A 14674-nucleotide genomic window follows, 5' to 3' on the forward strand; every position below is an offset into this window, starting at 1 on the left:
CCTTCTCCTCTCCAGGTGAGCACCCCCAGCTCTCCCAGCCTGGCTCCAGCCCTGGAGCAGCTCTGGGGCCTCCTCTGGGCTCTCTCCAGCAGCTCCAGGTCCTTGTGCTGTTGGAATCCCCAGGGCAGGTGGGCTCTCACCTGGGCACAGGGGCAGGATCCCCTCCCCTGGGGGTGTGGGAGGCAGCAGGACAACACATCCCAGCCAAGACCAAGGCCAGTCCTAGCCCAGAGCAGGGCCCCGAGCTTGGGCACAGCCTTGGCATCCCCCTGGCTGTGCACACATAGCCTGGCACAGCTCTGGGTGCAGGATCCCAAACCGAGCCTGGCACAGCTCTGGGTGCAGGATCACAGCCCGAGCCTGGCACAGCTCTGGGTGCAGGATCCCAACCAGAGCCTGGCACAGCTCTGGGTGCAGGATCCCGACCAGAGCCTGGCACAGCTCTGGGTGCAGGATCCCCACCTGAGCCTGGCACAGCTCTGGGTGCAGGATCACAGCCTGAGCCTGGCACAGCTCTGGGTGCAGGATCCCGACCTGAGCCTGGCACAGCTCTGGGTGCAGGATCCCGACCTGAGCCTGGCACAGCTCTGGGTGCAGGATCACAGCCTGAGCCTGGTACAGCTCTGGGTGCAGGATCACAGCCTGAGCCTGGTACAGCTCTGGGTGCAGGATCACAGCCTGAGCCTGGCACAGCTCTGGGTGCAGGATCCCGACCTGAGCCTGGCACAGCTCTGGGTGCAGGATCCCGACCTGAGCCTGGCACAGCTCTGGGTGCAGGATCCCGACCTGAGCCTGGCACAGCTCCAGCACTGGCACAGCCTGAACACAAACTGTGTGCTGCCCACCCCCTGAACTCCCAGCAGCAGCTTTCCCCTCCTGCAGTGGGTCTGGAGCTGTAAATCCCCAGGCCCTGTCCCAGCAGCAGCTTTCCCCTCCTGCAGTGGGTCTGGAGCTGTAAATCCCCAGGCCCTGTCCCAGCAGCAGCTTTCCCCCTCCTGCAGGTGGGTCTGGAGCTGCAGAGACCCCAGGCCCTGGCCCAGCACAGGCAGCAGCTCCCAGCTCTGTGCAGCTGCAGAGCGAGGCAGGAAATGAGAACAGGCTGTTTATCAACAGTGACTTCCTGCCCTCCTGGGGACCTTCCCTCACCTCCTGCTGCTCTGCTGCCCCGCTTAGCAGCCCCACAGCTCTCCAAAGCAGCACAGCTGCACTTCCATGGAATTCCCTCCTCCCACGGCCTCACTGCCATGTCTCACCTCTGAGCTGCTGCAATGCATTCAGTGAATTCAAGAATCAATTACCTCAGTGTATTCCCATGACCCCCCAGAAGTGGAGGAGACCAAACCCCAAACTCCTGGCCAGGAGGACTAAAGTGGAGCAAGAACAGAGCAGCACCAGAAGTTAATTATAAAAAAAACAATGTTTTTGCTGCTTTAGCTGCCTCAACCACCTGTGAGCAGCAGTGCAGAGGTGAGAGAGCAGGGGAGGAGGCACAGGGGAACAGAAAACCCAGCTGGGATGACCTGAGGCTGCTCTGCAGGGAGCTGGGGAGTTTCCCAGGACAAGTTTGCCTGGAGAGTCAGGTCTGTGGGGAGCAGCTGAGGGAGCTGGGAAAGGAGAAAAGGGGGGACCTTGTGGCTCTGCACAACTCCCTGACAGGAGGGGACAGCCAGGGGGGGTCGGGCTCTGCTCCCAGGGAACAGGGACAGGACAAGGGGAAATGACCTCAGGCTGGGCCAGGGCAGGCTCAGGGTGGACACCAGGAGGAATTTCTGCATGGAAAGGGTGTTCAGGAACTGCCCAGGGAGGTTTGGAGTGCCCATCCCTGCAGGTGTCCCCTGGCTGTGGCACTGAGTGCCCTGGGCTGGGGACAGGGTGGGAATCAGGCACAGTTGGGCTGGGAGGGTTTGTCCAAGCTGCAGGACTCTGATCCTGGGACAGCCCCTGCAGCCCAGTGACCCTTGGGAGTCACCCCAGAGCCAGCTCAGAGCTCAGGGAGGGAACCTCCACACAGAGGGGACACCTGCAGACATTCCTGAGCTTGGGAACAGTTTTATGTCACCTTCCAAAAGCAGAACAAGGCTCCTGAGAGCTTTCACCTTCCTCAGCACAGCTGCACAACCTTCCCTCCAAGCCCAGCACACAACCAGAACCCCAGCCAGGATTTCTGCCCCAAAACTCAGCCAAACCTTGGGGAGACTGGAGCTGGAGTTTGACCAGAGTCCTCTGGCATTGCTGCTGAGCACACAGATTTGCCAGAGCTGGGTTTTGGCAGGGATTTGCTCATCCTTTCCTCCTTTTTCCAGCCTGTGCCCTGGCCCTGGGCAAGGTGCAGCCTGCAGGGGTGAGAGGGCTCAGTGCAGAATCCACAGTTTAGCCCTTAAGTGGATTCTGGAAGGGCTCAGGGGATGGACAGCAGTGCTCAGAGGCTGGAGAAGAGCTGATCCCACCTCTGCTCTGCACTGGAGACCCTGCCACGGTTCTTTCAAAAGAAACTGTTAAAATTACACACAAAAACACATGCAGAGCAATACCAAAGTGTTTGCCTGCAAGCCAGTAAATTATTTCTTAAAAATCTCTAACTGCACTGCATCTCCTGAACACAGCAGCTATCCTGATGCCTCTCAAGCTGTAAACACGAGGTCCAAGTGAATTTATTTATTAAAATATCCCTTGCAAGTCTCAGCCGCAAGTTTCTATTTACATTTGCTTCCCAGGCAGCCTTTTCAAGTCTTGTTTGAACAGATCCCTCTTTCCAGGAGGGTTCCCAGAGCTCCAGCTCCTCCCCCTCTCCGAGAGGGGGATTTATCCCGACCTGGGAAGGGCGAGCTGAGCTTTCACAGCTCAGCGTTTCGCACCTGTGGAGTTTCCTCTCCCATTCCCGTCCCACTTCCCAACTTCCCTTTTCTCCACCCTCCGTGCCCGGCCCTCACAGGGACCGCCAGCGACAGGAGAGCGACAAACCGTGTCCCGCTGGGACACCGGGAGATAAAAATTCACTTTTTGGACGAGCAGCTCTGCCTGACCCGAGGTAGCTCAGCACCTGAGCGGGTCCAGCCGCACGGAAAGCACCGCAAACACCGAAACCCCCCCGTGCCGCGCACTCGCTGCCGGCTCTGACTTCCACCCTCGCTCGCCCGAGCAAATCCGAGCGGCAATCCCTCCCCCACGCCGCTTCCCGGGGAAATCCCTGCCGGGAAGCACGGAACAACCGGAGCCCGGGTGAAAATAACCCCCGCGGCTGTGCCGGCGGCCGGGCGGGCCCCGCCGCCCCCCCGAGCCCCGGCGGGAGCGCCCCGACCCGCCCCGCGGCCTCCGACCCGCCCCGCGGCCCCCCCGCGCACCGTCCGGGCGGCCTCTGCCCAGGTCCTGCCCTTCTTCTTGCGGCCCTTCTCCCTCATGTCGGACGCGGCGGGGCTCGGGGCGCTCGGGGGGTGTCCGGCGGGCGCGGGGGGCGGCGGGGCGGGGGCGGCGGCCCCTTAAAGGCGAGCGGCGCCGAGCGCGGCGGCCCCAGCGCCCGCCGCCGCCGCCATGTTGGCTCCGGCTGCGCACGGGCCGCGGTCATGTGACCCCGCCCGCCGGCCCCGCCCACGGCGCGGGGAGGGGGCGGGATCGAGGTAAGCCACGCCCACCCCGTCCTCCCCCGGCCGCGTTCCCGCCTCTCGGAGGGACGAATAAAGATGGCGGCCGCGCCTGAGTGGGAGCAAACATGGCGGTGAGGGCGCCTGAGCGTGGTGGCGGCGATCTCCTGTGGCGGCCGTGTGTTCCATTCCCCCCGGCTGCCGGCGGCAACCGCTCCGCTCTCCCGCCGCCACCAAGTGCCACCGGCAGCCTCCGCTCCCTCCTCTGCGCTCGCCGGCGGTGCCCGCAGCCTCCGCTGGCGTCGTGGCTGAGGGAGAAAGATGGCGGCGGCTCCCTCAGGGCGCCAGCCGCGCCCGGTGCCCACCAGCTCGGCAGTGACACCGATGGTGACGCCTCAAGAGTCAGAAATAGCGATTAATTCGCCCAGGGAGTGCTGGAGAACAGGCAGGGAGTTGTGGAACGGGGTCCTGGCTGTGTTTGAGACATCCTCAAAGGAGGGAGCCTGAGCTCCCTCAAAGGGCCTTTGGCCCATAGTCGGGGTCTTCCTGTTGAGTGGTGTCTGGAAAACACCGATCGCTTGTTTTTGACATTTTTAAAGTTTAATAGTAATAAAATGGTTATAAAAATAGTAATATCATTAGAGTAATAATAATTTGAGCGATTTGGATTAGGACAATAGGAGACAATAAAAACAAAGAATTACAGACAGTCCAGGTACCTCTTTCTGGGCAAAGTAAGCCTGAAAAAGGACCCACGTTAATAGAGGATGAACCCTTAAAAGCAACAGCCTGTTGCATATTCGTACACCTCATCCATGGTGCATAAATTCCAGTCACACACAGGATTCTCTCTGGGCAGTGCCAGCTTCCTCCTCTTAAGTCCTAGCTACATCTTCAGGAGTGAGCGAGGCAGGATGAAGTTCGTTTCTTCTGATAAGGGAGTAAAAAATTCTCTTTCTCTGAAAGACTGAGGTGTCCTGTGGCTGCCATCTCGCTGCAAGTCCTTTCTTTAATAGCAGCATAGTTCCTATTTTAGCATTATGTTATAACCTAAAACTATATTTAACACACTACTTAAGCAAATTAATGCAACATAACTTTCTAGCATAACACATATAGTATTCATTTGAATATTTGAGAAAAGCCAGTCATAAAATGCGCGTTTTTCACAATGTCTCTTGTCACCTGCCTTGTCTCCTGTCATCTGCCTGGAGCCACAGAGTGTAAATGTAAGCGTGGATGTGACTGTCCACAACCCTTGGTGAATTTTGTTTAAAAAGGAACGAGGACACCTTCCCCAGAGCCCCCCAAAGGACCCCAGGTGGGCACAGAAAGGAGTGTTGCTAAATAAATGTGCATGAGGCCGGTGGCAGCCCTGCATTGCATGGGTGGCTTTATGAAAATATGTACAAATGTTGCAATTTTTGCTCCTTGCTGTGCTGGCTTTGTGGAAACCTCCGCGTTGCGCCCTGTGTGAAACAGTTCAGTGTCTCATTTCTAAAGCAGTTCTAAACTCTGTGTCCAGAGAGCTCCAAAATCAGCACTGCATCCCCTGCCCCAGCCCCATTCCCCCTCACACCAGCCCTGCCTCAGTTTCCCCCAGTTCCCCATGTGAGAAACAGGGCTCACTATTTAAAACTTTTATAAAAGTTTATTAAGGGATAAAACCCAGCACTATTTGCCAAAAGCACAGTGTTAACTAAAACCCACATTCTTTATACACTGTTACATTACAGGGGGTAAAGGCATATTGCTAAGAGTTTATATATATTCCTAAGAGTTTACACATATTCCTAAGAGTTTATCTATTCTAACATTCCTTTGAGTTTACATGTTCTTCTGCTTGGTTTTAACCTTTGACTTGTCTTCATGCCATCTTGTAGATGAAACTAATGTATTTTATTTCTTCTTGTGCTTCCATCCTGTTGTATTTTCACTCCCTGGTAAGGAGGATCAATGAATTCTTCTTTTTTCAGTGTTATCTTGTCTTTCAGATAAGACAGTCCCTGAATGTGGGAAATCCCCTCATTATTTTACACAATTTTCTGAGTTAGTTACATGAAAAATCACTTCAACCTTTCACAGTCTCTGTTATGCTACAGTCTAAGATATATTACATTGCTATTTATAAAAGCTGTGTGGTGCACACATAAACTGACAGATTATACCATATCAAAAGCAGAAATTTGGCAGCCACAGCTCCCAAACATCCCAAACAAGCTGTAATTTCTGCTTCAGCCATTGCACTTTTGGCCACACTGGGAGCTACAAAAATTATTAATTTAGAGAGGATTGAAGGATTTTTTTTGTGGAAATCGTGGAATCACAGACTGGTTTGGGTGGGAAGGACCTCAGAGCCCACCCAGTGCCACCCCTGCCATGGCAGGGACATTTCCACTGTCCCAGGCTGATCCAAGCACAGCCTGTTCCAGACCCAGCTCAGAATCTCCTTGTGCCCCCTGACAGTTGTGTTATCAAAGTTGATTTTTAATATAGAATAAATCAGATGTTTAATGTCCCGTTGGTTCTGTGGTTCCAGGTTTCTCTGACTGATTCTGGCCGAAGGGATGAGTGGTGACACAGCCTGGGGCACCCAAAGAGTGAAGAAGCAAGGAGCACACCTGGAAAGCCACAATTCCAGGACACAATTCCACAAGAAGCAAGGAGCACACCTGGAAAGCCACAACTCCAGGACACAAGGTGCCAAAGGAGGTGCCTGTGACAGGTCAGTCTGTGGGGGTGAGCCATGCAGAAATAATTGACAATAAATTCAGCAGTGTGGAACAACAACAAATGACAGAGAATGAGAAAGGGGAAATTCCCTCAGCGATGACAACCCAAGGACATCTGCTCCCTGCAAGGGGATTTATCTTCCCTTCAGTGGGGGTGGTTTTGTCTATTCCCAGTGTCAAGGATCTCCTCAAAAGTCAGGGAATTGACTGTGATTAAGGATCTAATTAAGGATGGGGGATTGCTGATTCCCACTGGGCAGGGAATCAGCAGATGGACACAGGAGAGGTGTCTGGTCTCCCCTCAGCAGAGGTGTCAGGGCTCCCCTCAGTGTGAGGGGTGGTGCTCTGGGGCAAGACACAGAAATCCCAAATTCTTCCCCCAAATCCATCCTTCCAGCTGCTCTTCTGGATTCCCCCCGGGGTTCTGCTGCTGCTGCAGCCCTGCTTCCATCTCTGTTTGAAATCATGACTCGGTGCACTGAGGGATGGGAGCAGTCAGACACTCAGGTGGTGGGAAAAGGCTCAGGGGAGGAGCACAGGGGGTGGGAGAAGGCTCAGGGAGGGAGCACCAGGACTTGGAATCCCAGGGAAGGAAGGAAGGAAGGAAGGAAGGAAGGAGCAACTGCCCCCAAAGTGATCCCGGCAGGGAGCTGCACAGGCTGTGCAGTGGGATGGCTCCCAGGACAGTGGGGTGGGTTCCAGCATTCCATGTTCCTGTGAGACATTCCCAGAGCTGCTGAGCCCACCTGGAAGTGCAGCAGCCCCTGGAGCTCCAGCAGCTGGTCTGGCCTTTCCCTCCTGCCCAGAGCTGTCAGGGTCACAAACATCTCACAGTAACCAACAGTGAGATCACAGGAGGATGCAGGCTGTGCTTCCTTTCCCTGGGCAGTGATGCACTGAGCACCAGCTGGGGGCTCTGCAGCTGGAGGGAGGCTGGGCCATGCTGGTGGGTGGGTCATCCCTTGCAGCTGCATTCCAGGACCTGTCTGCTGCAGCTGGGCTTTTCCTGTCCACCCCCACCCTGCACTGAGAGAGGAGGGGCAGCTTTCAGGGCCGGGCTCCATGGGTTCCCCAGGGGAATAGGAAATCCATGGATGTCTTTTTCCAAAGCATGCCCAATCCTTTGGGGCTGGGATGGGCTGGGATCTCCAGAGCTCAGCTCAGTTCATCACTCCTGGCCCAGCTCAGCTCAGCTCAGCTCAGCTAGGCTCAGTTTAGTTCATCACTCCCAGCCCAGCTCAGTTCATCACTCCTGGCCCAGCTCAGTTCAGCTCAGCTCAGCTCAGCTCAGCTCAGCCCAGCTCAGCTCAGTTCAGATCAGTTCATCACTCCTGGCCTAGTTCAGCTCAGCTCAGCTAAGCCCAGCTCAGCTCAGCTCAGCTCAGCTCAGCTCAGCTCAGCCCAGCCCAGCCCAGCCCAGCTCAGTTCATCACTCCTGGCCTAGCTCAGCTCAGCTCAGCTCAGCTCAGCCCAGCCCAGCCCAGCCCAGCCCAGCCCAGCCCAGCTCAGCCCAGCCCAGCCCAGCCCAGCCCAGCTCAGCTCAGCTCAGCCCAGCCCAGCTCAGCTCAGCTCAGCCCAGCCCAGCCCAGCCCAGCCCAGCCCAGCCCAGCCCAGCTCAGCTCAGCCCAGCTCAGTTCATCACTCCTGGCCTAGCTCAGCTCAGCCCAGCCCAGCCCAGCCCAGCCCAGCCCAGCCCAGCCCAGCCCAGCCCAGCCCAGCTCAGCTCAGTTCATCACTCCCAGCTCAGCTCCCTCTCCTGACAGCTCACAGCAGGGTGCCACGTGTCTTCCCACGGGGTCTGTCCCTGGGATCAGCTCTGCTCCATTTGCACCTTGCAGTTCATTGTCCCATCCCAGCTTCAGCCCCTGCAGTCCCACCCTGCTTGTTTTTCTCTCTCCAGCCCACGGGGTTTGTGCTCCTGGGCTGAGATTGGGATCATTTGCCCTTGGTGCCCAGCTGGAGCAGGAATTGTTTTGTCTCCCTGCTCTGTGCATAGAGCTCACCATCCCATAATATGGAGCCCAGACCCACACACTAAAGCAGCACAGAATGTGAAAAACAGAAAAGCTAAAATCTGAATTATCAATCAGATCTCTAGCACTGACTCTGCTGCTGTCATTTGGGAAAACATTCCCAATAAAATTCAACCTCACTTTGCATCTGAGGTTCAGCCAGAATCCCAGCTTGGCAGAGCACTGGCTGTTCTTTTCATAGAGGCACAGAATCCTGGGATGGTTTGGGTTGGAAGGGACCCCAAATCCCACCCAGTGCCACCCCTGCCATGGCAGGGACACCTTCCCCTGTTTCAGGCTGCTCCCAGCCCCAGTGTCCAGCCTGGCCTTGGGCACTGCCAGGGATCCAGGGGCAGCCACATCAGTGCCCAGATTCCCTTGCTGAAAGCCATTACAGCCTGGAGGAAAAGTCACTGAGAAAAACGTAGGGACAGAAGGGAAGAGCCATTGGGGAGGCAAAGATTGGAATCCTGGGCTGTTTGTGCAGCTGCAGCAGTAAAGGGGGAAGCCCACAGGGTGTCATGAGAGCGTCAGGGAACAACAAAAAAACCCAAAATAATCCCCAAACCCTCTCTGCACCAAAGCCTTCCCACACAGCTCTCTCTTGGGAAGTGCACACAGAACATTCCTGCTGGCTGTGGCTCCCCTCGTGCTTTGAAAACCACTCGGGAGTGAAAACATTTGGCCCTTCAGGAATTGTGTATAACCAATAAATCCCAGAGCACTTTGCAGAGATGATAATAAGCTTCAGCACGGCTTCAGCAGCAGGAACCATGGAATGTCCTGAGCTGGAAGGGACCCAAAGGGATCATTCAGTGCAGCCCCTGGCCCTGCCCAGACCCCCAACAATCCCACCCTGCACATCCCCGAGAGCATTGTCTGAATGTTCCTGGAGCTCTGCAGCCTCAGGGCCGTGCCCATTCCCTGGGGAGCCTGGGCAGTGCCAGCACCCTCTGGGGAAGAGCCTTTCACAATATCCAAGCTAAACCAAGCTTCATCCAGGCAGGCCTTGGACACTTCCAGACACAGCTTCTCTGGGCAACCTAAGGTATAAATTTTAAATTCATGGCAGGAAAAGTACATGGCAGTTAAATGAATTGTACTAAGAAAGAGACAAAAATTGTTGTAGTGAATTTATCCTAAGTTTTCTAGACTTCAGTGACAAATTACATTTTTTTTCTGAACTGCCAGCAGATGGGACACCCCTTCAAATAACCCTTCAAATCATATTCCTATAACCCAGCTGAACATTCTCATAAAACCTGTGGTGTTCTGTAGGGCTGCAAGGGGAGGTCCTTCCAGGGAAACAAAGAGCTCTTGGATCTGAGGTGATGCCCCTCCCTGCTGCATCCAGGGAATGTCCCCAGCACTGGAAGCACAGCAGATGTTTGCCAGAAGCTGATGTGGCCCTGAGGAAGGAGCAAACACCACAAACCAACCCAGGCAGGGCTGCAGGCCCAGCTCCCCCCGGGTATTCCCTGCCTTGCAAATTTTATGAACCTGGGCCATCAATATTCATGGCTGCAGAAGCCAAAGGCATCCAGGCTGCTCCAGGAGCTGGGAGGGACAGCAGGGAGCCAGGAGCCCCTCCTGGCCATTAGCCCAGCCCAGCAGCTGAGCCCAACGGCCCCACTGGGAACCAGGCACGGCAGAATTTGCAAGGGAAGAGATGTTGGAACCCTGGATGCTGAGAATTTGAAACTTTCTGTGCTGAAGGGCACAGACCCACAAGAAAATACAATATTTGACCTGAGGCCTTGGAAAAGGTTTCCAAAATTGATTGATAGCACTGGGATTACAGGTGTGGAGTTGGTTAGAAGTGTGTGATATCACAGGGTGGAAAACTTAAGAGCTTGGGGTTTTAGAATATGGTAATAAATATGGGGCAAGATGGAAGGTTTAGGGCAGGGGCTGCTCCTTCTTCTTCACCTTCTTCTTTCTTCTTCTCCATGGGTTTGGGTGGTATTTTGTAATTGGACAGAAAAGTCTGCCCTGTGGACTTCAAGGGATCAGTTATTGGGTTAAAAGTGAAAATAATTTAGGTGTCATTTCTTAATTTGATAGTTTAGCCTTAAAAGACCTTGTAGGAAAAGAGAGTTGGCCATTTTGTGCCTTGTTAGTAGAATGCTGCAGAGCTCACAACTTGTAATAGAGATAGGAAATAATAAACACCTGAGTCTGAACCTGAAATTCCATCTCCAGAGCTTCAATCCCAACCTTGACAGAGGAAGAAAAAAGAAGCTGAGAACTGGCAAAGAGGATTGTTGGTGTTGGAGCATTTTTACCTGCCTGAGCTCACCCTCTGTCCCCACAGGCTGTACATGAACTTTGTACATGTAACTTCTGGCATTTCAGAATGGCTTTGGCACCTCCCCTTGGTGTGAAAATCCCTTTTTTGGCTTTCCATGCCTGATCTCCGGAGCCCTTTGGCTACACAGAGCTCCTGGCTGTGGCCATGCTCTGATCTGTCACTGCCCCTCAGGGCCCTTGTGCTCACAGGCTGTCACTTCTAACCACAGACCCACGGGAAGCAGGGCTGGGAGGGATGGCCAGGGCTTGTGCCACCATCCTGTGCCCTGCAGGGTCATTGGTGGCCTTGGTGCCATCAGTGCCATCTGCCCTAAAACCTCCCCAGGAGCAGCACGGTGTCCTGCAGGGGGGAACTCCTCCAGTGCCAGCCTTGGGGAATTGGGTGTCCCAAATTCTCATCTCAATATTCCCTGCTGTGTTTCAGGACCAGGAGTTCTTGTCCTCTCTCCCCTTGGTAGCAGCAATAGGATAATCCCTTCCTCTTGCAGCTGCATTTCTGCTGTTGGCAGACCACGACCTCTGCTCTCCACAGCGTTCCCAGGTGGAAATCACCCTGTTCTTTCACATTTTCACACCATTCCTGTTGATTTTTACAAAACCATCACAAATGCCATTCCTGATTGGAAAGCAGGGCTTTCCCCAGCACTGGGGGGAACACTGGGCTGAAGGAGAACAAATCCCCTTTGTCTCTGCCTCCCTATGACCTGTGTCTCTTGGAATAATCCCATGGTTGGCTCCACTCAGGCCTCTCCTCAGGGAGGGTGTCAGAGTTTCACCAAAATCCCTCATTCTGTTCCACATTTTGCCCCTCACACCTGCAGGGTCTGTATTCCAGCCAAGCATGGAGCTGCTGTGGTGGCATTTGGTGGCATTTGGTGGCATTTGTGTTGGACTAGCCCGCCTCAGTTGTTGCCTTCACGTGTTTCCCTGCCAGGATTTTCAGGTGGATTTTGTTGATCCTTCCAGTCCTTTCAGGAGGTGAAGTTAAATGGAGCAGAGAACCCCTCAAGTTCCTCTTTCCCCATTTTAAAGACATTCCTTGTGTTTTTCCTGTTTATCAAGTGTTCTGTTTGGACACTCAGACTCTTCTCTGTGAGATCTCAGACTCCTCACTGGCAGCTCTGAGGCCACTTCACCAAATTCCCTCTGCATGGGTTAAATCTGACCCAGCTGATTTGGGGACATCCAGTGCCTTTGAGGGACCTTTCATCTTTCCTTTTCTCGCCTCAGTCCCTTTTCAGTGGCATTTACTGTGACTCACCTGGTAAAAGTGACCTTTTCCATGAGAAACAGAACAAATCTCTGCATGCCTGGAATCACAGACTCCTGAGCCCAACCACACCCCCAGCTCTGCCAAGGCCAGCAGTGACCCTTGTCCCCAAGTGCCACATCCACAGGGCTTTTAACTCCCTCTGCTGTGGACAACCTCAGAGCTGGGAATTAAACTGCCAGAGGGAAGGGCTGGATGGGATATTGGGAATTGGGAATTGTGCCCTGGCAGGGTGGGCAGGCTCAACTGCTGGGGCTGCCCCTGGATCCCTGGCAGTGCCCAAGGCCAGGCTGGACAGTGGGAGCACCTGGGGCAGTGGGAGGTGTCCCTGCCATGGCAGGGGTGGCACTGGGTGGGCTCTGAAGTCCTTTCCAACCCAACCCATCCCAACCCCACCCAACCCAACCCATTCCAACCCCACCCCACCCAACCCATTCTAACCCCACCCCACCCAACCCAACCCAGCCCAACCCAGCCCAACCCAACCCAACCCAGCCCAGCCCAGCCCAGCCCAGCCCAGCCCAGCCCAGCCCAGCCCATTCTGTGCCTTTGCAATATTTTCTCAGAGCTGCTTTAATGCCTAAGCCATGGGGATTTCCCCATTTGCAATGGCAAGGGGAAAATGCAGCAGCCCTGGGAGATGACCTGGCCCTTCCCCTCTCCAAACTGCAGCTCCTGAGGCAGCCAGGCCACACCAGCTCCTGTTCCAGAGCAGCTTGGATGCACCTGGATGTCCCTGCTCCTCCTGTCCCTGCTCCTGGATGTCCCTGCTCCAACCTGTGGGCTGTAGGTGTCCCTGTTTCATCTTATTTCTGCTTTTGTCCCCAGGCTCTTCTCTCCTCCTTGTGCAAGAGCTGCCCTCCCCCACTGGGGCCTGGGGCATCTCCTGGCTGGCTCCCCCTTTAGCAGCTCCCCTTTTCTCATCTCCTTTTCTATCTCCCTTTTCCAGCTCTCCCTTTTTCATTTCACCTTTTCCATCTCCCCCTTTTCATTCCCCCTTTCCCATCTCTCCCTTTTCTGTCTCCCCTTTTTCCATCCTCTTTTCCATCTCTCCCTCTCCCATCCCTTTTCCATCTCCCCTTTTCCATCCCCTCTTTTCCATCTCTTCCTCTCCCATCCCTTTTCCATCTCCCCTTTTCCATCTCTCCCTTTTCCATCCCCCCCTTTCCCATCTCCCCTTCCCCATCTCCGTTTTCCATCCCCCCTTTCCCATCTCCCTCTCCCATCCCCCAGCCCAGCTGTGTCCGTGTGATGCCCCGGGCTGTGTCGGGGCCTTTCCCGGTGTCCCCGAGCTGGAGCTGCCTGGGTTTGTGCCAGCTCCGTCTCTCCGGGAACACAAACCGGCGCAGAAATCCCGGGGGAAGGAAGCCTCGCTCCCTTCCTTCCGTGCCGGCTGCTCCCCGAGGCCGCTCCGGCCCCGGCCGGGCCAAGGAGGCTGCGGAGCCCGGGCAGTGATGCTCATTCCTTTATTGTGTCCTTGCCATCCTGGAGGGCGCTCCCAGCGCGGGCTCGAAGCTACATTACAGCACAGTGAGGAGTGTCCATCCCGCCAGGAACGGCCTCTCTCCCGACACTATGTATAATATATATATATTTATAATATGTCCTGTATAGTCCTATGTATAGAGTGACAAGGATGGGCCACCAGACAGTAAACTTTTGATTTCTAAATAAATCACCAGAGCAACAGGCACGAAAATTTGGTCCTAATCGAGGCCCTCGCCTTGTCCATGAACCCGCAACAGACCCGCACCCCCCTCCCCGCGGAAAACCGGCCAAACCTGAACCCCAAAAGAACAGTTCAACAACAACAAAAGGAAGCCCCGGCCCAGCCCCTGGCCCCGAGGAACAGCCCCGCGGGGACACACGGACAGCGAGCGGCACCGACAGCCCGAGCCGGTGTGTGCGGGGACAGCTCCCGGCAGCGCCGCGGGCGGAGGGAGGGCTCGGGAGGCTCCGGAGCGGCCCTTGCGTGCTGGAAGTGCCTCATCCCATCCCCGGCGCTGGCGGCTCCCGGCCTGTGCTCTGCTGGAAAGGCTTCCCAAGGATCCCACTGTGACCACAGCTCTGCTGGAAGGGCTTCCAGAGGATCCCACCGTGATCACAGCTCTGCTGGAAAGGCTTCCAGAGGATCCCACCGTGATCACAGCTCTGCTGGAAAGGCTTCCAGAGGATCCCACCATGATCACAGCTCTGCTGGAAGGGCTTCCCGAGGATCCCACCGTGATCACAGCTCTGCTGGAAAGGCTTCCAGAGGATCCCACCGTGATCACAGCTCTGCTGGAAAGGCTTCCAGAGGATCCCACCGTGATCACAGCTCTGCTGGAAAGGCTTCCAGAGGATCCCACTGTGATCACAGCTCTGCTGGAAGGGCTTCCAGAGGATCCCAGTGTGACCACAGCTCTGCTGGAAAGGCTTCCAGAGGATCCCAGTGTGACCACAGCTCTGCTGGAAGGGCTTCCAGAGGATCCCACCGTGATCACAGCTCTGCTGGAAGGGCTTCCAGAGGATCCCAGTGTGACCACAGCTCTGCTGGAAAGGCTTCCAGAGGATCCCAGTGTGACAACAGCTCTGCTGGAAGGGCTTCCAGAGGATCCCACTGTGACCACAGCTCTGCTGGAAAGGCTTCCAGAGGATCCCACTGTGATCACAGCTCTGCTGGAAGGGCTTCCAGAGGATCCCAGTGTGATCACAGCTCTGCTGGAAGGGCTTCCAGAGGATCCCTCTGTGGCCACAGCTCTGCTGGAAGGGCTTCCAGAGGATCCCACAGCC

Source organism: Fringilla coelebs (assembly GCF_963513975.1).
Source record: "Fringilla coelebs genome assembly, chromosome: 3".
NCBI classification, from domain to species: Eukaryota; Metazoa; Chordata; class Aves; order Passeriformes; family Fringillidae; genus Fringilla; species Fringilla coelebs.